General features: G+C 37.0%; 1 protein-coding gene across 2 annotated transcripts in view; it reads left to right on the top strand.

The window, feature by feature from the left end:
• The window catches only part of LOC117342208 (thrombospondin-2-like), a 98,231-nt gene that overhangs the window by 7,221 nt on the left and 67,958 nt on the right, over positions 1-23,052 (top strand). For both annotated transcript variants that reach the window (XM_033904263.1, XM_033904259.1), the window contains exon 2: positions 9,807-9,899. The gene's annotated coding sequence lies outside the window, so the exon portion shown is untranslated. The remainder of the gene's footprint in view (positions 1-9,806; positions 9,900-23,052) is intronic.

The raw sequence follows: 23,052 nt of genomic DNA, 5'->3' as shown, positions 1-23,052 counted from the left end.
ACCATCCATTGACACCAACTGTGGACACCATCCATGGACACCGTCTGTGGACACCATCCATGGACACCGTCTGTAGGCACCATCCATGGACACCATCTGTAGACACCATCCATGGACACCGTCTGTAGACACCATCCATGGACACCATCTGTAGACACCATCCATGGACACCGTCTGTGGACACCATCCATGGACACCGTCTGTAGACACCATCCATGGACACCATCTGTAGACACCATCCATGGACACCGTCTGTAGACACCATCCGTGGACACCGTCTGTGGACACCATCCATGGACACCGTCTGTAAACACCATCCATGAACACCATCTGTAGACACCATCCATGGACACCGTCTATAGACACCATCCGTGGACACCGTCTGTAGACACCATCCATGAACACCGTCTGTAGACACCATCCATGGACACCGTCTGTAGACACCATCCGTGGACACCGTCTGTAGACACCATCCATGAACACCGTCTGTAGACACCATCCGTGGACACCGTCTGTGGACACCATCTATGGACACCAACTGTGGACACCATCCATGGACACAATCTGTGGACACCATCCAGGGACACCATCTGTGGACACCATCTGTGGACACCATCCATGGACACCATCCATGGACACCATCTGTGGACACCAACTGTTGACACCATCCATGGACACCATCTGTGGACACCATCCGTGGACACCATCTGTGGACACCATCCATGGACACCATCCGTGGACACCAACTGTGGACACCATCCATGGACACCGTCTGTAGACACCGTCCATGGACACCATCTGTGGACACCGTCTGTGGACACCATCCATGGACACCGTCTGTGGACACCATCCGTGGACACCGTCTGTAGACACCATCCATGGACACCGTCTGTGGACACCATCCATGGACACCGTCTGTGGACACCATCCATGGACACCATTCGTGGAACCTATCAATGGACACCATCCGTGGACACAATCCATGGACCCCGTCCTCTCGATATATGTGTTACGGGGAAGTAAAGCATGTAGAAGCAATTAGATGTTGGGAGGTGGTAGTTAGTTAGCTGGTAATTTGGGTGGTGGTAGTTTTGGAAATGGTAGCTAAGGATGCAGTAATTTAGAAGGCGGTTGTTTAGGAGACAGTGGTTTAGAAGGCAGTTGTGTAGGAGTTTTAATCAGAAACTGACATAAAAAGATTCACTGGATGGTTAAATATGAACAGAAGTGCCAGTTTTATACGGAGACCGTTAGTTTGATACAAGGTACTCCGGAATAGTAAGGGAAGTATTTCGTATGACAGATTCCGTATGTAATCGGTCAGACCCGTGTCGTTAGCGGGCGATGCTCATTGAGGCTCAATTTCGGAATTTGGTGTAAGATCAGCCTTTGATATCATTGAATAGCCTCAACAATAGCATGTATACACTTCCGAAAACAATGACGATAACCTGATTTTCACATTGTTTTTTTTATATAAATGCTTGACTTTTAGTGTTGTCGTGTCTTTCGTTTCTCACAATTTGATATCGAGCCCCTATGACGGCGTTGACATATTTGGTAATTTCGTCTCTAGAATAACGCTTTAGAAAATCTTGTGACAACTACATTTCTTATAAAAATATTAGCGTACACGTTATCACTTGTGAAGTTGATTTATTTTTATCTTGGTGGCTTATATGACTAAATACCAACTAATCTAGAAAGCTCTCGAGGCCTAGTGATATCGAAAGTAACTGGCAGACAAGTTTAATTTGTTTTACTTAGAACACCTAGAGCTGTATTCCATCACTAAACGGATCAAGATATTACTAAAAGTTCAAAAATCTACAAATAATGTTAAGTTTTACTGGGAACATAGTCATTTTCCCTTAAAATATACAAGATGTAGGATAATGAAATATTGATTCAAACTGCCTGACACGAAAAACTGTATTTAAATACTGCATATGATTTTTTTCCATTAAGTAAAACATTGGTTTGTGTACACGATTTACTATGCTCTTCAGGTTTCGATGGGACAAGGCTCTGCCAATCACCAATAAAATCTAAAGCTATACGCCAAAGAATGTTTATTTAACCAAATATATATATACTTACGAAATACAGAATAATTTATCAAAGCTGCGCATGTCTGCGCATTCATTAACAATCGAAACTTGCCATTTAAACAATATTGATCGAAAAATGAGATATTGTTTAATTTGTAAGTCAACGACTGAGGAAGAAGATGAATAACTTTTTATATCAGTATGTAATATATCTAACAATGTAAGAAGTCGCCTAATTACTAGAATATTTTTTGGCGAAAACCTTCAATGTTTAATGTAATACAGCTACTAAGTGTTAACATTATCACAGAATAACGTCGTTTAGGCAAATCTACATTCGAAGCCAATAAGATCCGATCTGTATGCTCCACTTTGTATATGTATTGTTCTTCTATACAATATTACGTATTGTGCTGTTTATAATAGATAATTATGGGCCGTAATGGCCAACAGTCAATAACAAATTGAAATTGAATCACTGTGAATTCTACAATGTAGTATATGTCCCATACACATGTACTTCAATTTGGTTTATAAACGTCATATAGGCAAATGCAACACATATTGTAAATTTACAAATGTTTTTACAGTAGATAAAAAAATTAAACTTTCAGTCTTTAAAAGAAACCCTTTTTTTATTTTTCATTTACAGATTTAACAGCAGGTGGTGTTCAATATTGATACCGATTAAAACAATAGACATCATGTAGTGTGCCTGTCCTGTTGATTCTTTGTTCTGCCCCTGTGACCTTGACTCACCTTGCAGTATAATATATTCCAGTAGGTCCTACTAACGTTAATAAGAGCTGATTTTATTTTATATTTTATTGAATTTAAGCCGTCAACTTATGCCTATTTCTCCGACCACATCTTGTCTTAGGGTCCGTAGTTCTCTATAAAATATGCTTGAACTATTTGGTTTCTTGTCGCGAAAAATAGAAATTTTAAGACAAAGGTAAAAATGCTATAACGAAATAGTTTGACCTTTTCCTACAAGTACATGTTGTATAAACCCTTGCGCCTCGTTAGTGTATGTAGGTGCCTGCTCTGTTGTTTGGTATCACCGGCGAGGTATCATTATAAGGAACATCAAATCTAGTTTGTACTGATTAACGTTTCGGGCGCACCTGTAAGAGCCGGTTAGATACATCTCATTAGAAACACATTTCAACACAGAGCGTTCAAAAACATACCAGATCCTTCCACGACGTGGAAATATACAAAAACAATAATGAACACTTATACGGGTGAAAGGAACCAGGAGGTGAGAAAAGTCCATAAACACATATAATAATACAAAATGTAACATGTCTAATACAAATGTTTTGTGTCGAGGGAAGAGGGACGCCTGGATATTTTGGTAGCGACGAATCGTATTAGTTTTGACAGGTGTCATTATATTATTTATTTACCAGTAAAATGACTGACAGGTTTCTTAATTACACGTGTCTCTGTGGTATTGACTAAAACCGTCGTTTATCATCGATTATTTAGAAATATGCTCTACTTTACGAAGGTATCGTTGGCCATTCCCTAAATTAAACTTTCTATTTGATACGATATCGAAATATAACGTAGCTTTGATGAACCCGAGATTTCTACTCTTACCAATGTTATCTAATGAGAATACAAATCTTTATTAGTTTTCTTCAAGGACGAATGGTACGTTTTGATATATTTGGTTAGGGTTACCTGAGAGACAAGATAGAATATCTAGGATCTTAAATTAGTTTTCATTCCATATCAAATTTTATGAAACGTATCTAAGATTTTTTATAGCTTCTGCGACACTTGCCGAGCAAAAAATTCAGCTTTGAGACGAGCATCATATGAAATTAAAACAAATCAAAGGTACGTTTTATCACATAACTTAAAAACTTACATTTTGACAGGTTTTACAGTGAAAAAGTGAAGGACTTAAGAATTTTAAATTATAAAGTTGATAGAAATACTCTCAAAACAATATACATGTATATAGCATACATTAGACCAATATTAAAATACTCAGATATAGCTTTGGATAGCTGTACAAAAAACCAATCTGATTAACTTGAATCTGTTCAACTAGAAGCCTTAAGGCACATCTCACAACATACTTGACTCAGAAGTACAATTATATACATTACAAACTAAAGACATAATCATAAACTTACACTCATGTATAAAATCATTAATAAGTATACACCGGCATATCTCTATAACATCATCCAACCATTCATGAATACTAATAATACTTATAATTTCAGAAATGAAAGATACTTCAATGTACCTAATACTAGAACTAACACTTATAACAAGTTTTTCCCCTCCACTATGAATTACTGGAACTCTCTTGAGGATTCTTTAAGAAACACTTTTTTAATTTCCTAGCTTTAACTCCAACCTTAAAATTGTATTTTCAACTATGATTTCTGATATTTTTATTAATTGCAGCCCTCGCAGTCTTAATATTGTTTTATCTCAATTGCGAAACAAAGCTAGTGATATAAATTATAATATATGTATGGATCATCTGGATGATGATGGTTCTTATACATGTGGTGCTAATATTAAAAATGTAATTCATTTCTGCTTCCAACGTCCACTTTACTTGAATATTCGACATCACATCATAAGTTTATAACCTTCTAGGATATGTCAATCTTCACGTTCTATTATATGGTGCCGTTGACTTGCCAACTGATTTAAATAGAATCATACTCTCCAACACTAGTTCTTATCTAAAAAAAAGTAAACGATTTCAAAATTATATGTAATAATTATGTCTATATACTCATTTATTTATAAAAAAAAGTTCTATCAATTGAAAACACATCATGAATACATAGTAGAACATTGTATGAGAGTGAGTGAGAATGTGTTGTCTCTGTTTATATATCAATTAATAACTTCTTATATTTTCCTACTACATACTAATTTTGAAATACTCAATTGTTCATTAAACTGGAAATCTATAGGAAAGGACTAATATAGGCTGAGCCGGTTGTCCAATCCCTTTTGCCAACACCAAATCTTGATGATATGCTATGTAAAAATACCTTGTTATTATACATTGTACTTGTTGTGTTGGCAATAAAGTATTTTGAAAGAAAAAAATGAAATAACGGCAAACCTCGGGGACTCAAAGTCTGCCAGCAGTGTTAACCACTTAGCTATATCAAACACAAAAATGATACTGTATATATTGGAATACAAGAGTGCATCGATATTCGCTATTGAACATGACATAATAGTAGCGAATACATAACCGTTCAGCGTTAATCACCTTCGATAACATGTACCAGCATGGTGTTCTTTAGACAATTCACTGCCGCACCCATTACCTTGATACGCTTCTATTTAACACTCGCCTTTTTTCTATAATCTGATGGTTATAGTACAGTTCTCTCCATGTATGTGATACACAGAACTCCACCGTGTTGGTGGAGGCGTGTAGAGTTTATGACTTTATCAAATCAATACCCTCCAACACATGTAAAACTACGACTTCCCGGTATCAAGATGACTGCGCTTAAAGTTACATGCCCTTAAAACAGCTGTTGCTAACTTTTCGCTCGAGTCCGCGGTAAGACAGTATGATCAGTATTTATATATGTATGTAAATATGTCTGTACCTGCTAAAGATAGATTTTGCCCAAAGCGTGGTGATGGAGTGTTATTGTTGTATAAATACTATTTCCCTCAGCGATGCACTAACCATACTAGCTGTGCCCGACAGCAGGCCTGATGCTCACGATCAGAGTAGAAGGTTGACTAGGAGCGTTGTAGTGGTTTTGGAGAAAGATGTGGGGGCGGATAGAAGTAAAGAGTTTGGGTATGGAGTATGGTGAAATGAAGGAATGAAATCATTAGAGTAAGGTGTCGGGGAATGGAAGGAAACAGTTCGAGTAAGTTGGTGAGATGTATGAAGGGAACAGTTCGATTAAGGTGGTGAGATGAATAGAAGGGAAACAGTTCGAGTAAGGTTTGGTTTGGTTTGGTTTATTTTGTTTAACGTCCTATTAACAGCTAACGTTATTTAAGGACGGCCTCCCGTGTGTGCGACATGCATGCGTGTGGCGAGTGCGTATGTGTGTTTTGGGAGGCTGCGGTATGTTCGTGTTAAGTCTCCTTGGTATAGGCCGGAACTTTTGCCGATTTATAGTGCTACCTCACTGAAGCATACTGCCGGAGACACCCAGCAGCACACCCCACCCGGTCACATTATACTGACAACGGGCGAACCAGTCGTCCCACTCCTAATATGCTGAGCGCTAAGCAGGTGCAGCAACTACCATTTTTAAAGACTCTGGTATGTCGCGGCCAGGGGACAGAACTCAAAGCCTTCCTCACAGGGGCGAACGTTCAACTGAAGGCCAAAAGTGAGGCATTGTCAAGGGAGACATTAGGAAGAAGAAAGTTGTTCAGAAAGAGGAGAAAAGATAAGATCCCAAATTTAGTCGCCTCTTACGATCATGCAATGGGGGCAGCAGGTACAATTCTTACGCCCTACCTGCAGGGCAGTAAGGTTGTGAGATGAATGGAAGTGAAACAGTTCGAGTAAGGTGGTGAAATGAATGAAGGGAAAGCATTCGAGTAAGGTGACAAGATGAATGGAAGGGTTTGGTTTGGTTTATTTTGTTTAACGTCCTATTAACAGCTAAGGTCATTTAAGGACGGCCTGCCGTGCCTGCGACATGCATGCGTGTGACGAGTGCGTTTGTGTGTTTTGGGAGGCTGCGGTATGTTCGTGTTAAGTCTCCTTGTGATAGGCCGGAACTTTTGCCGATTTATAGTGCTACCTCACTGAAGCATACTGCCGAAGACACCCAGCAGCACACCCCACCCGGTCACATTATACTGACAACGGGCGAACCAGTCGTCCCACTCCAAATATGCTGAACGCTAAGCAGGAGTAGCAACTACCATTTTTAAAGACTCTGGTATGTCTCGGCCAAGGGACAGAACCCAAAGCCTTCCTCACAGCGGCGAACGCTCAACTAAAGCCCAAAAGTGAGGCATTGTCAAGGGAGACATTAGGAAGAAGAAAGTTGTTAAGAAAGAAGAGAAAAGATAAGATGAATTCCCAAATTTAGACGCCTCTTACGATCATGCAATGGGGGCAGCAGGTACAATTCTTACGCCCTACCTGCAGGGCAGGAATGGAAGGGAAACAATCGAGAAAAGTGTTCAGGAGGATAGAAGGAAGTCGTTCGAGATGAATAGGGCGTTATCTCGGGAAATGTAGAGTAAGAAATGAGTGATGACTTTACAATTTAATGTTTGAATATTAAAACAAATGTATGTCAGTTTGATTTACAGTCATTCGAAATGCACCTTCATATCAGTTTCGAGATTATTTTTGTGCACATGCAATCCATTTCTCCATCTTAATTATTGTAATAATTCCAGCATTAATATCCAGGGGCTAGTGGACAATACATTAGTCATCATCTGGATATCAACATATCACTCCAGCATTGATATCCGGGGGCTAGCGGGCAATATATTAGTCATCATCTGGATATCAACATGTCATTCTAGCATTAATATCCGGGGGCTGGTGGACAATACATTAGTCATCATCTGGATATCAACATATCATTCCAGCATTAATACCCGGGGGCTGGTGGACAATACATTAGTCATCATACGGATATCAACATATCACTCCAGCATTAATATCCGGGGGCTAGCGGGCAATACATTAGTCATCATCTGGATATCAACATATCACTCCAGCATTAATATCCGGGGCGCTAGTAGACAATACATTAGTCAACATCTGGATATCAACCTGTCATTCTAGCATTAATATTTGGGGTGGTGGACAATATATTAGTCATCATCTGGATATCAACATGTCATTCCAGCATTAATATCCGGGGGCTAGTGGACAACACATTAGTCACCATCTGGATATCAACCTGTCATTCTAGCATTAATATTTGGGGTGGTGGACAATATATTAGTCATCATCTGGATATCAACATGTCATTCTAGCATTAATATCCGGGGGTGGTGGACAAGACATTAGTCATCATCTGGATATCAACATATCACTCCAGCATTAATATCCGGGGGCTAGCGGGCAATATATTAGTCATCATCTGGATATCAACATGTCATTCTAGCATTAATATCCGGGGGCTGGTGGACAAGACATTAGTCATCATCTGGATATCAACATATCACTCCAGCATTAATATCCGGGGGCTGGTGGACAATATATTAGTCATCATCTGGATATCAACATGTCATTCTAGCATTAATATCCGGGGGTGGTGGACAATACATTAGTCAACATCTGGATATCAACATATCATTATAACATCAATGTCCGGGGGCTGGTGGACAAGACATTAGTCATCATCTGGATATCAACATATCACTCCAGCATTAATATCCGGGGGCTAGCGGGCAATATATTAGTCATCATCTGGATATCAACATGTCATTCTAGCATTAATATCCGGGGGCTGGTGGACAATACATTAGTCATCATCTGGATATCAACATGTCATTCTAGCATTAATATCCGGGGGCTGGTGGACAAGACATTAGTCATCATCTGGATATCAACATATCACTCCAGCATTAATATCCGGGGGCTGGTGGACAATATATTAGTCATCATCTGGATATCAACATGTCATTCTAGCATTAATATCCGAGGGCTAGTGGACAAGGCATTAGTCATCATCTGGATATCAGTTTTTTTTACAAAGAATTTGTTGTTCATATCGATGATTAAATATTTTAACTCGTTTCTTTTTTTTAAGATTGTTTTATTTCCTCGCGCAAACTCCAAATGCAGCATTCAGTATCAATATGCATTTAATGATCGTAATCATATCTGATGTTCACACATTCAGAACTCTGTAGCTGGCGACACTGGTCATATTTTATTAATATTCTATTCTATTGTATTTGCTTGCTACAGCACTACGTTTTTTTGCCACATGAATAAAAGCAGAAAAAAACTCCCCCAAAAATCACCGCCATTGATATTTTGGATCCAGTAGATGACCTTGACTCTCCTTGCAGTATAATATTCCATGTCTGTGAGATAACGGCAGAACCTCACGCACATTTTCTGGTGATAACGAGACGGACCATAGAACATGTCAGACCGAATGGAATTTAATATTAAAGAAAGAGTGCCGTCTTTTATTTAACATGAATTATGCATTATTTTGAAATTCCCACTGCTGGGAGAGCGGCCACAGGCATCCTATTACAGTGTGTGATGTGATGCTGCACACACGGACTGTGTTTGTGGCAGTTCTCTGATTCACCTGTGTCTCTACGTACGTATGGAAGGATGTTCTCCGTACTCACGTGTTAGAATGAGGTATATGTCAATATTTACATTCACATAATAGTTGGTGATGTTGCTGCACGTGCCATCCGATGTAAGTTGAATTAATTTCAAATTTAGGTATGTTTTTTTTGCAGCCATATGACCATTACTTCATACAGAATGAACGTCGTTTGTCTTAAGATAATTTTGGTTCTAATCAATAGCTTGTTGTATTGTGTTTCACTAACATAATACCGAAGTCGTTCTCACATATTTTCAGGACATGTATTTTGTACAGTGGGTCATGCTTGACAGGTCTGTGATTCCTATTGTCCTTGCAGGTATCCCCATTGTTCGAGGATTGCCCTTCCTTGACACGCATCTCATTGTACCTAGAGTGTCTTGTGATAATGACAGAATTCTGTAGATACCTATAAATACTAAGATCTTTTTTTTTGCTTTTTCTCCCATAGGATCACCCCAACACAGTATGACATAAAACAGGAAATATTCTCAGATGTATGAACAACTGGATGTACTGTCATCCGAGGTCAGAAGAAAAAAAGGTAAGACTTCATTTGTACTGCCGCCCACATGAGGCAGACGTGTCTCACCTCGCGCTCGTTGTTCTCATTAAATTTACGGAAACTACAGATCTGGAGAAAATGGGGGTAAGGCTAACGTAATTGGTCTTCATCAATAAAAAGTAATTGACTAGTTTCGCATGTCTGTCATTCAACTATTTAGTACTTAACAATGTATTGAATCATTAAATTGGATGAGATATTTATAACAAGTCAAAATGTATTCGATTGGATCAGATATTTATAACAAGTCAAAATGTATTCGATTGGATCAGATATTTACAACAAGTTAAAAGGTATTCGATTGGATATTCGATTGGATGTGATATTTATAACAAGTTACAATGTATTCGATTGGATCAGATATTTATAACAAGTTACAAGGTATTCGATTGGATAAGATATTTATAGCCGCAAGGTTTGTGATTAGATTGTTTTTACTTAACTTTAATAGATAAACATACATACATAGACATACATATCACCCTAGTTCAATGTGCATGAAACAATCTGAATGCATCGGAGAATACACACAAATATACAATCATTGAAATATGACAGTAATAAAAAAGTATGGTTAACATCTTCCTCCTTAACTGTTTTATTTAAGGATTAAACTGTCTTTTTGTGGTGTCTATGGTCGATATAGATGCAAGAGCTTTGCAAACAAAAGTCATAGCACAATATGGCATGTTTGTTTGCAAAGCTCTGACATCTATATCGACCATAGACACCAAAAAAAGACAGTTTAATACTTATATTTACATTCTCGACACATTCGTTTTGTTATTTTTGAAAATTAAAATTGAGTTAGCATAAAAAATGTCAATATTCAGCGATTTCGTCAATGGGATTCCTCAAATAGAATAGTTTGTTACAAGTAGTTCCAGTTGGTGAATATATTCATGCGCGGCATGGATTGATATCACGTTTTGGGTGTCAATTATGGTCACATAGACTGCAAATCGTTTTACTTAGTTTATATCGTGACTTTGCCACCAAAATGTAAATATTAAGTTTTGGAAGCAATATTATTGATATTTATTAATTGCGCCCCGGTAATATATTTCACGTTGTAGCCAATCCATGATGCAGTCAAACATTCAGGGGAATTCGACTGTGTGTGGTCGATTGCGACTGTTTGTTATATACAGTGTAGGTATAAACTGTTACAGAGTAGTCATTTCCTAATTAAGAACGGGTCAATCACCTCTAGTAGTCATATGATTGACATTTACTGGGGTAAATGGAACATTTCTGGATCAGGAAACGATGATTATAGGTGATGGGCGGAGACCTATTATTGTCTATCTATCTATATAGGTACAGTATATATAAATAATCCAGGATATGAACGCGCTAAGGCTTCAACCGTTTTTCATATCAATCTATAATTTACAATGCCTATCTCACAAGCTATGCTTCATCGACCATGCTCAGAACCATCAGGGAGTTGTCTGATTCATGATAAGACAGCAAAGTAGTTAAGCAGTAGTACTACCAGCTACACATTATGTATACTATTTGTGGCTTCAGTTTTCAATGACTACCTCATTACACAGTGTTATCATCTTGAAAACCTGTCGATATGTGGAGTTAAGAGTAAGCATTACTTATTTCAGTCATTATGTACTATGTGGAACTCGCCAGAACAAATAGTTATTTCTGCATAATATTTGTGTATTTGTGTATTTGTGATCACAATGACAAAATACCACTGGGGATATTCTCATGTGGATATTCCATTGGCCCACATGTAACTACTGCCTCTATGGTGGTTATGACATTTGCTCCCTTGGTCTACATGTCATTGTTTCCTCTATTGTGTTTATGACATTTGTTCCATTGGTCGATTTGTCATTACTGCCACTATTGTGTTTATTACATTTGCGTTATTGGGCCACATGTCATTGCTGCACCTATTGTGTTTATGATATTTGCACCTTTGGCCCACATGCCAATACTTTTTTTCTATTGTGTGTATGCCATTTTCTCCACTGATCCACATGTCATTGCTTTCTCTATTGTGTTTATGACATTTGCTCCATTCGGACACATGTCATAACTGCCTCTATTGTGTGTATGACATTTGCTTCATTCGGACACATGTCATAACTGCCTCTATTGTGTTTATGACATTTGCTCCATTGGGCTTCATGTCACAACTGTCTCTATGGTGTTTATACGAGTAACTACTGTCTCTATGGTGTTTATACGAGTAACTACTGTCTCTATGGTGTTTATACGAGTAACTACTGTCTCTATGGTGTCTATACGAGTAACTACTGTCTCTATGGTGTTTATACGAGTAACTACTGTCTCTATGGTGTTTATACGAGTAACTACTGTCTCTATGGTGTTTATACGAGTAACTACTGTCTCTATGGTGTTTATACGAGTAACTACTGTCTCTATGGTGTTTATACGAGTAACTACTGTCTCTATGGTGTTTATACGAGTAACTACTGTCTCTATGGTGTTTATACGAGTAACTACTGTCTCTATGGTGTTTATACGAGTAACTACTGTCTCTATGGTGTTTATACGAGTAACTACTGTCTCTATGGTGTTTATACGAGTAACTACTGTCTCTATGGTGTTTATACGAGTAACTACTGTCTCTATGGTGTTTATACGAGTAACTACTGTCTCTATGGTGTTTATACGAGTAACTACTGTCTCTATGGTGTCTATACGAGTAACTACTGTCTCTATGGTGTTTATACGAGTAACTACTGTCTCTATGGTGTTTATACGAGTAACTACTGTCTCTATGGTGTTTATACGAGTAACTACTGTCTCTATGGTGTTTATACGAGTAACTACTGTCTCTATGGTGTTTATACGAGTAACTACTGTCTCTATGGTGTTTATACGAGTAACTACTGTCTCTATGGTGTTTATACGAGTAACTACTGTCTCTATGGTGTTTATACGAGTAACTACTGTCTCTATGGTGTTTATACGAGTAACTACTGTCTCTATGGTGTTTATACGAGTAACTACTGTCTCTATGGTGTCTATACGAGTAACTACTGTCTCTATGGTGTTTATACGAGTAACTACTGTCTCTATGGTGTTTATACGAGTAACTACTGTCTCTATGGTGTTTATACGAGTAACTACTGCCTCTATGGTGTTTATACGAGTAACTACTGTCTCTATGGTGTTTATACGAGTAACTACTGTCTCTATGGTGTTTATACGAGTAACTACTGTCTCTATGGTGTTTATACGAGTAACTACTGTCTCTATGGTGTTTATACGAGTAACTACTGTCTCCATGGTGTTTATACGAGTAACTACTGTCTCCATGGTGTTTATACGAGTAACTACTGTCTCTATGGTGTCTATACGAGTAACTACTGTCTCTATGGTGTCTATACGAGTAACTACTGTCTCTATGGTGTTTATACGAGTAACTACTGTCTCTATGGTGTCTATACGAGTAACTACTGTCTCTATGGTGTCTATACGAGTAACTACTGTCTCTATGGTGTCTATACGAGTAACTACTGTCTCTATGGTGTTTATACGAGTAACTACTGTCTCTATGGTGTTTATACGAGTAACTACTGTCTCTATGGTGTTTATACGAGTAACTACTGCCTCTATGGTGTTTATACGAGTAACTACTGTCTCTATGGTGTCTATACGAGTAACTACTGTCTCTATGGTGTTTATACGAGTAACTACTGCCTCTATGGTGTTAATACGAGTAACTACTGTCTCTATGGTGTTTATACGAGTAACTACTGTCTCTATGGTGTTTATACGAGTAACTACTGTCTCTATGGTGTTTATACGAGTAACTACTGTCTCTCTGGTGTTTATACGAGTAACTACTGTCTCTATGGTGTTTATACGAGTAACTACTGTCTCTATGGTGTTTATACGAGTAACTACTGCCTCTATGGTGTCTATACGAGTAACTACTGCCTCTATGGTGTCTATACGAGTAACTACTGTCTCTATGGTGTCTATACGAGTAACTACTGTCTCTATGGTGTCTATACGAGTAACTACTGTCTCTATGGTGTTTATACGAGTAAGTACTGTCTCTATGGTGTCTATACGAGTAACTACTGCCTCTATGGTGTCTATACGAGTAACTACTGTCTCTATGGTGTCTATACGAGTAACTTCTGTCTCTATGGTGTTTATACGAGTAACTACTGTCTCTGGTGTTTAAACGAGTAACTACTGTCTATATGGTGTTGATACGAGTAACTACTGTCTCTATGGTGTTTATACGAGTAACTACTGTCTCTATGGTGTCTATACCAGTAACTACTGTCTCTATGGTGTTTATACGAGTAACTACTGTCTATATGGTGTTTATACGAGTAACTACTGTCTCTATGGTGTTTATACGAGTAACTACTGTCTCTATGGCGTTTATACGAGTCACTACTGCCTCTATGGCGTTTATACGAGTAACTACTGTCTCTATGGTGTTTATACGAGTAACTACTGCCTCTATGGTGTTTATACGAGTAACTACTGTCTCTATGGTGTTTATACGAGTAACTACTGTCTCTATGGTGTTTATACGAGTAACTACTGTCTCTATGGCGTTTATACGAGTCACTACTGCCTCTATGGCGTTTATACGAGTAACTACTGTCTCTATGGTGTTTATACGAGTAACTACTGCCTCTATGGCGTTTATACGAGTAACTACTGTCTCTATGGTGTCTATACGAGTAACTACTGTCTCTATGGTGTCTATACGAGTAACTACTGTCTCTATGGTGTTTTCATACGAGTAACTACTGTCTCTATGGTGTTTATACGAGTAACTACTGTCTCTGGTGTTTATACGAGTAACTACTGTCTATATGGTGTTGATACGAGTAACTACTGTCTCTATGGTGTTTATACGAGTAACTACTGTCTCTATGGTGTCTATACGAGTAACTACTGTCTCTATGGTGTTTATACGAGTAACTACTGTCTCTATGGTGTTTATACGAGTAACTACTGTCTCTATGGTGTTTATACGAGTAACTACTGTCTCCATGGTGTCTATACGAGTAACTACTGTCTGTATGGTGTCTATACGAGTAACTACTGTCTCTATGGTGTCTATACGAGTAACTACTGCCTCTATGGTGTTTATACGAGTAACTACTGTCTCTATGGTGTTTATACGAGTAACTACTGTCTCTATGGTGTCTATACGAGTAACTACTGCCTCTATGGTGTTTATACGAGTAACTACTGTCTCTATGGTGTTTATACGAGTAACTACTGTCTGTATGGTGTTTATACGAGTAACTACTGTCTCTATGGTGTTTATACGAGTAACTACTGTCTCTATGGTGTCTATGACATTTGCTCCATTCGGCCACATGGCATTACTACCTCTATTGTGTTGATGACAATTGTAACCCGTTTTAAGCCATATACAATAAAATGTAGTACGAATTTTCACGATGTTATAAGATTTTGTCTGCCCAGAAACATGCTGTGCATCGTTTTTGTATTGATCAATATCGGTATTCATTGGCACCACATCCATTCAATGGTGCTGCTTTTTCTAGAGATAAGATTTGTGTAGTTAAAGAGAGATGCTTGTGATTTGAATCTTCGACACACACAATCGGATTATATAGATGCGCGAACAAGATATGTAACTGATGTTGGAATGAATGAAGGTGCCTATAGGGAGACTGTACGGCTAAGTCTCCGTGATGTGTACCTTCCCTATAACTAAGCCGCACTGCAATGCAATAGAACACCCACCGCTTAAATTTCCATTTCAGTTTCAATTACAAAAAACTACAAATGTAGTTTGTCAATTCAAACCGTAAGGTTAGTGAATCACTTCTGATCATCAATCGATATTGTCCGAGATCGTAACGGGAATGGAATCAATTACCACAGTCGGATTTTAGCTTTATTACATTCGTTCGTTTTTGTATTTTCTTGTAGAAATATTCCTGCAAAATCAAATAACGTAAGATTTCTGTTGTCTTTTCTTCTAGAAAATCGATTTAGGCGTTCATTAACTATCCAAAACAATTTACGTGTATTAATTACAATACTATAACATTTATTAAGGGAAAGGTTGAAAAACACATCTTACAAAAGAGAAACAGATGTCATTCCCCGGTAATATCCATGGACAGTAGAACACAGAGATACTATGTTAGCCCATCAATATAATGTGTTACTGACACAAGTTATCACGATTTTAGCCCATCAATAGAATGCGTTCCTGACACAAGTTATCACGATTTTAGCCCATCAATAGAATGCGTTCCTGACACAAGTTATCACGATTTTAGCCCATCAATAGAATGCGTTCCTGACACAAGTTATCACGATTTTAGCCCATCAATAGAATGCGTTCCTGACACAAGTTATCACGATTTTAGCCCATCAATAGAATGCGTTCCTGACACAAGTTATCACGATTTTAGCCCATCAATAGAATGCGTTCCTGACACAAGTTATCACGATTTTAGCCCATCAATATAATGTGTTACTGACACAAGTTATCACGATTTTAGCCCATCAATAGAATGCGTTCCTGACACAAGTTATCACGATTTTAGCCCATCAATAGAATGTGTTCCTGACACAAGTTATCACGATTTTAGCCCATCAATATAATGTGTTACTGACACAAGTTATCACGATTTTAGCCCATCAATAGAATGCGTTCCTGACACAAGTTATCACGATTTTAGCCCATCAATAGAATGCGTTACTGACACAAGTTATCACGATTTTAGCCCATCAATAGAATGCGTTACTGACACAAGTTATCACGATTTTAGCCCATCAATAGAGTGTGTTCCTGACACAAGTTTCCCTGATTTGGGGAGGTGATGCAAATTCACACACGATTAAAATGTGTAATTTTGTATTAATGACAAACAGGCGGCTAAATAAACGTCTACCTATTATGACGTAATGAACATATGTATTTGTTTTCTGGTCCTAATAACATAACAATAATTAAATAAGTATTTATATAATAATCCTAATTTTTATGTTAATGACCGTAGCGACTAAACATCAACTGTTCTGAATACATATTGGAAAAACTAGATGATTTGAACACACGTGAACATTGTACGATGTTTACTTGCAGATATATACGCTATTTGATTCCAATCCAAACCGCCTCACAGCTTCAGGTCGCCATCTTTGTTCAAATCAAAGCATCTGTGCGTTTGAAAGAGTCAGTATTGCAAAGCTTCTAAACGATCTTGTGATGCAAATTTTAAGATGATGATAGAAACGAAATATGAATTTCAAAATAATTTGATTTCAATTACTTATGCTTTAGGTCAGCAAATCGTAGCAATTATTTACGAAGGAGATTTAATGTTGCACTTGAAACTAATCCCTATATTTTTTATTCAGGCATTTCTTATTTCGTTCACTTCATTTTATTTTAAGTGTTGCTTTAGATTTCCCAATAAACTCGCGGAAAATGAATTCGATGACGTAACCGTAAGCTCACATGCTATTAGAACATGACGATAATAAAAACAGAACATCTTGAACATTACCGGTATTTCTTGGCATTTTTGAGACAACAATGTGCTAGAATACAACTGAAGGTAACACCGATTGTGTTCATAGCTATCGTATCAAGTAAAACGAACAGTTATTACGAAAATAGCAGTATTTGCTTTACCTAGTTGGGCTAGACCTACTTTCATTTTCCAGTCTACAGATATGTTCATATTAAATAATTCATCTTCTCAACGATAGTCGATCTAATTACTTATCCGCGGAATTTTTTCTATTAAGAATATTTGTATTTCTCATGTACAGTGCATCTTTGTTTAAAATTGACTGGTCTGCAGATCTGATCTGACTCCCTCAGCTGACCCTGATCATGACCACAGGGCCATGTTACTATCGTATTCTTTTGTAAACACCTCATAATAAATGTATCAAGGCAGACTCGTCTGGATTACTACAACTTTTACCTTTTAAATACTTTATTATATAAATACTTATTACCGGTTAGCTTGTAATAAAATAATAATAATAAAACATGCATATCCCAATAGCTGTTTTTTTTTCTACGTAGATACCATGGAGACGCATGGTTAATTACTATTATGCATTTATTGTAAATACAAATGACAATGACAATTTACTTGCAATGGCTTGACCTATATTTCCCGCGCATTGCTAAGCAGCACTTTATACAACAAAACTATTGTGTAAAGAAACTGTGGATAATATAAATAAATGTGATGCGCACTCGTGAAAAATATCAAAATATTAGCCCCACTCGTGAAATATATTTGGTATTACTGAAGACACTGTTAGATATTCTGTTTATTACATTTTTTATCAACGAAAAACCTACCCTGTATGCTAACTAGGCCTACAGCGATAATTTGTAAACAAAGAAAGTAGTTCCCCCTGTCCAGGTGCTGACATATATGTCGGGCTTTCTGATTGGTCAATTATTTTGGTATTTTCTAATCATTAATTTGATTGGTCAAATCAGCAAAAGTGATATTTTTCACAAGTGAAAATATGATATTTATATCACTTTTATAGAATGAATAATTTTTGATATTTCACTGGTAAAAATGTAATAAATCTTCATATCATCCTGCAACCAGCGCAATAAATGCATCACATTTATTTATATTATCCACAGTTTCTTTACACAATAGTTTTGTTGTATAAAGTGCTGCTTAGCAATGCGCGGGAAATATAGGTCAAGCCATTGCAAGTAAATTGTCATTGTCATTTGTATTTACAATAAATGCATAATAGTAATTAACCATGCGTCTCCATGGTATCTACGTAGAAAAAAAAACAGCTATTGGGATATGCATGTTTTATTATTATTATTTTATTACAAGCTAACCGGTAATAAGTATTTATATAATAAAGTATTTAAAAGGTAAAAGTTGTAGTAATCCAGACGAGTCTGCCTTGATACATTTATTATGAGGTGTTTACAAAAGAATACGATAGTAACATGGCCCTGTGGTCATGATCAGGGTCAGCTGAGGGAGTCAGATCAGATCTGCAGACCAGTCAATTTTAAACAAAGATGCACTGTAAATGAGAAATACAAATATTCTTAATAGAAAAAATTCCGCGGATAAGTAATTAGATCGACTATCGTTGAGAAGATGAATTATTTAATATGACATATCTGTAGACTGGAAAATGAAAGTAGGTCTAGCCCAACTAGGTAAAGCAAATACTGCTATTTTCGTAATAACTGTTCGTTTTACTTGATACGATAGCTATGAACACAATCGGTGTTACCTTCAGTTGTATTACTGAAGACACTGTTAGATATCCTCTATATATTTAACCGAATGAATCGTATTTCTTGAGGGCTGGTCCGAATATAATATGATATCCGAGGGTTAAAACCCCCTTCATATTACCCTGAAAACAAGGCTATCAAATGTTTATTGTACCGAAAAATAACAATTAATGATGATACCTAAAATAAAATCGAGTATAAAATATCATTTTTATCACAAACACCTGTGATCCAAGTTGCTCGATTGATACGATTCCAAGTCCAGGTATTATTCCCACTTTCCGTTAGATACTCTTGCAAACAGTTGACCGATATTCATTTGTTATTTTCGTGTTTCAGGCATTGTTGTTTTTTGTTGTTTTTTTTACAAAAAAAAAATCTACTTCTGCTTCTTGGACGTCATGAAACTTTTGCGTTTATTTTAGAATTTACTTATAGATATATAATTTAGTTATAAATGTAATTTAGAGTAGTGTGGGATATTTGAAAAGCTAAAACATGGCAAATAATATCATTACCATACAATGTCATCATCCTGCATGTCATCATCATGCAGGTCATCAAGTGAAAAAGCTAGAGGTGAAATTTTGACATTCATTCAGTTTAATTCTGTGATCGATTGCTGGCGAATGACTTGAATAACTAAATGAATAAAGCTGTGTTATTCTGGAGAAGGAATCTTGTTGACCAGGAAAAATACAAATCAAAGAAAATGTTACTTAAATTAAGAACACTTTCCACACAACCCACACACTACCTGATTTGTTCACAGCACGAGGCATCATTGGAAAAGCAATATAACCACCATTAAATGATTCACATAACGACAACATTCATGGTGAAAACACGAAACGATTCCAAACGTTAATTTTGATACCTTTACATGATGTATGGATACGTCAACTACTGGAATGCTGGTAACGAACGCGCCGAATCACGCGAAGGTACATTCGATCATTGTTTGCATAAGACCAGCTCCGATTTGTAATTAGTTTCGAAGATGGCGAAGCACATCTTTATGACGGATTTGAGTCTCCTATCCATTTCTTTAGCAGATAAAACGTACAAACCAATTATTCACAATCCTACTCTCAGGTCATAGATCTAGCCCTAAATGAAATATCATACCAGCATCACGTACTTTCGTATTTTGTTTTCAAGTACTATTTATGTGTTTGAAACACATCTGTTCCGTGCCTGCTTGGTTGAATTACCAATCTAGCTGCTTTGATTGGATTTGGCGGATGAGGAAATAGATAAAATATGTCAAAGTTAATTCCATCGTTTCTCTTTTTCACCAGAGTTATCGCTCATTTGACATTTTCAATTTGTCTCTGAAAGTGTGTTTTATTTTGTTCACTAACATTTTAGCAATGGTTACAACCCCGGCTGTAACCGCACTGAATTGGTCAACCAGTTAATTAGTTATTGGTAGTTAATGAGTAGTTAATGAGTTACTTTTTTTTTATTATACAAGTTTTATCTGTCTCGCATTTGACCTTTAGCTGAGCTTTCGCCCTGTCAGTAAGGCTTTAGGTCCTATCCCCTGGTCGATACATACCAGTATTTTGTTTTATTCGAAATTGTAGATTCAACACCTGCTTAATGCTCAGCAAAATTGGGATGGAGCGGGACCACTAGTTCGCTCGTTGTCAGTATAATTTGTCTATGATAGATATTTCATTGAGGTAGTACTATAAAATCGGCATATCGTCCGCACTATCACAAGGAGACAAACATGACCAATCTGTAGCCTCCTTCAACACACATAAACTCACCACACGATTTCACCTCGCACACCTTGGAGGCCGTCCTTAAATGACCATAGATGGAACATTAAACAAAGCACCAATACAAAGTGTGTTTTAGATCATTTTAACGAAAAACAATAAAGAATATCGACTTAATAACGAACTTAATATCGATAAAACGAAGGCAAAATATTAGTAGTTGCTTATATTCCCCGGGGCTTTATTTTCGCTATATTTGAGATTTTCAAAGGGGCATTTCTTCGTTAAATTGCTTTAAAAATAAAAGTAAACGGGAAAATTGTATTTTTCTCAACTATTAAAAATCATAAACGTTACCGTAATACAACACTCAAAGTCCGACGATAACCCAAAGTTCTTAAAAGTATCAGTTTTTTGAAAATTTAACTTAAGCAATAAATGATTTTAAATGTATAATGTAAATTTATCTTCTCTTGGTACTAAATCTGTAGCGAGTGCCTATATTTTCATGCATGTCTCATGGATTGTTTACACTCCACACGTGTTTGTGCTCTGTGGTGCTCATATTTATACAATTTGTGCAGGAGTATGTTCAAGTGTGTGTGTAATATTTTCGATGTTTTTGTTATACTTAATTTATTTACTAGCTATGCATGTTATCATAACGTAAGAAATTGAACACTTTAATTTTCTTGTCTGATTATGAATTGTTAAACTCTGGGAAAGATTTTTGTAGTTTTTAACGCCAATCTTTGATTTATGCCTTTGCTAATAAGATGAATGTCAACTTGAAAATTTCGGCTTTAATAACTTTTATGTAAGTCTATAATACACTGATCAGTTTCTCCAAAGTGCTTCTTTGTTTACTGCTAATTTCCTATAAGTGAGGTTTGGTTTGGTTTGTTTTTGTTTAACGTCCTATTAACAGCCAGGGTCATTTAAGGACGTGCCAGGTTTTGGAGGTGGAGGAAAGCCGGAGTACCCGGAGAAAAACCACCGGCCTACGGTCAGTACCTGGCAACTGCCCCACGTAGGTTTCGAACTCGCAACCCAGAGGTGGAGGGCTAGTGATAAAGTGTCGGGACACCTTAACCACTCGGCCACCGCGGCCCCTCAATAAGTGAGGAAATATAATTCTAATCAGGTATTTTTTGTCTATATAAAACATATTAATGGCGGATAAAAACAATGACTTTAAACATAGGATCGGTATGACAACAATATAAACAATTCCATTTTGTTATCAAACCTCAAAACAGGAAAGGGTAACTAGGTTGACTCAAGTGGTTTACTGTCTTCTGTATCAATCAGATATGACAAGCGTCGTCAATCTGTCATTGATGAAATTCATAACCCGATGTACCCATCAAATCATGGTTAGCTATTGCGTCAACGACGGCATTCTGTATACGAGTTAAATTGATTTACAAATCAATTCTATATTGATATAAATTAAATAAAAGATGTCAAGATGAATATCACACAGACAATATACATTACGTTGGCTTCGTAAGTATAAATCAACTCTCCAAATGTAGTGTCTTCCAGAACTGTATCATTAGCCCTCAACCTCTGGGTCGCAAGTTCGAAACCCACGTGTGGCAATTGTCTGGTACTGACCGTAGTCCGATGACTGTATACTTCAATACTTATATTTACGTTCTTAATTTTTCTTTAAAAACGTTTGTTTCTTTCGACTGGATTTACATAATATTCTAAATGAAAGTCGTCCTGACAGTAGGTGTCAACGATTGTATTTCGATTGATACAGATATCATGTCTAAACGGTTAGATCATTGTCACTAACAGGCGATGTTCACAGGGGCTTGGTTTCGGATTTTGGAGTAAGGTAGACATTTGACTTCAGTAAATAGTCTCAACACTAAAAATCAAGTATATTTACACATCCGATAACCGTGTCGATACCCCCGATTTCCACAAAGGTTTTTATAAATGCTGGACTTTCATTGTTGTCGTGTGTGGCATTACTCGAAATACAAGCCGAGCCCCTGCTGCGACGCTGATAATTTTGGTAATTTCGTATCTATAATAGCCCTTATAATAACTTTGTAATATTTACATTTCTTTAATTTCTTTAATTCTAAATTTAACTTTGCATAACTTTTGAAGGTTC

Source organism: Pecten maximus, chromosome 14 (genome assembly GCF_902652985.1).
Source record: "Pecten maximus chromosome 14, xPecMax1.1, whole genome shotgun sequence".
NCBI lineage: Eukaryota > Metazoa > Mollusca > Bivalvia > Pectinida > Pectinidae > Pecten > Pecten maximus.
The sequence above is the reverse complement of the archived record's forward strand: the minus strand, read 5'-3'. Positions and strand labels throughout refer to the sequence as shown.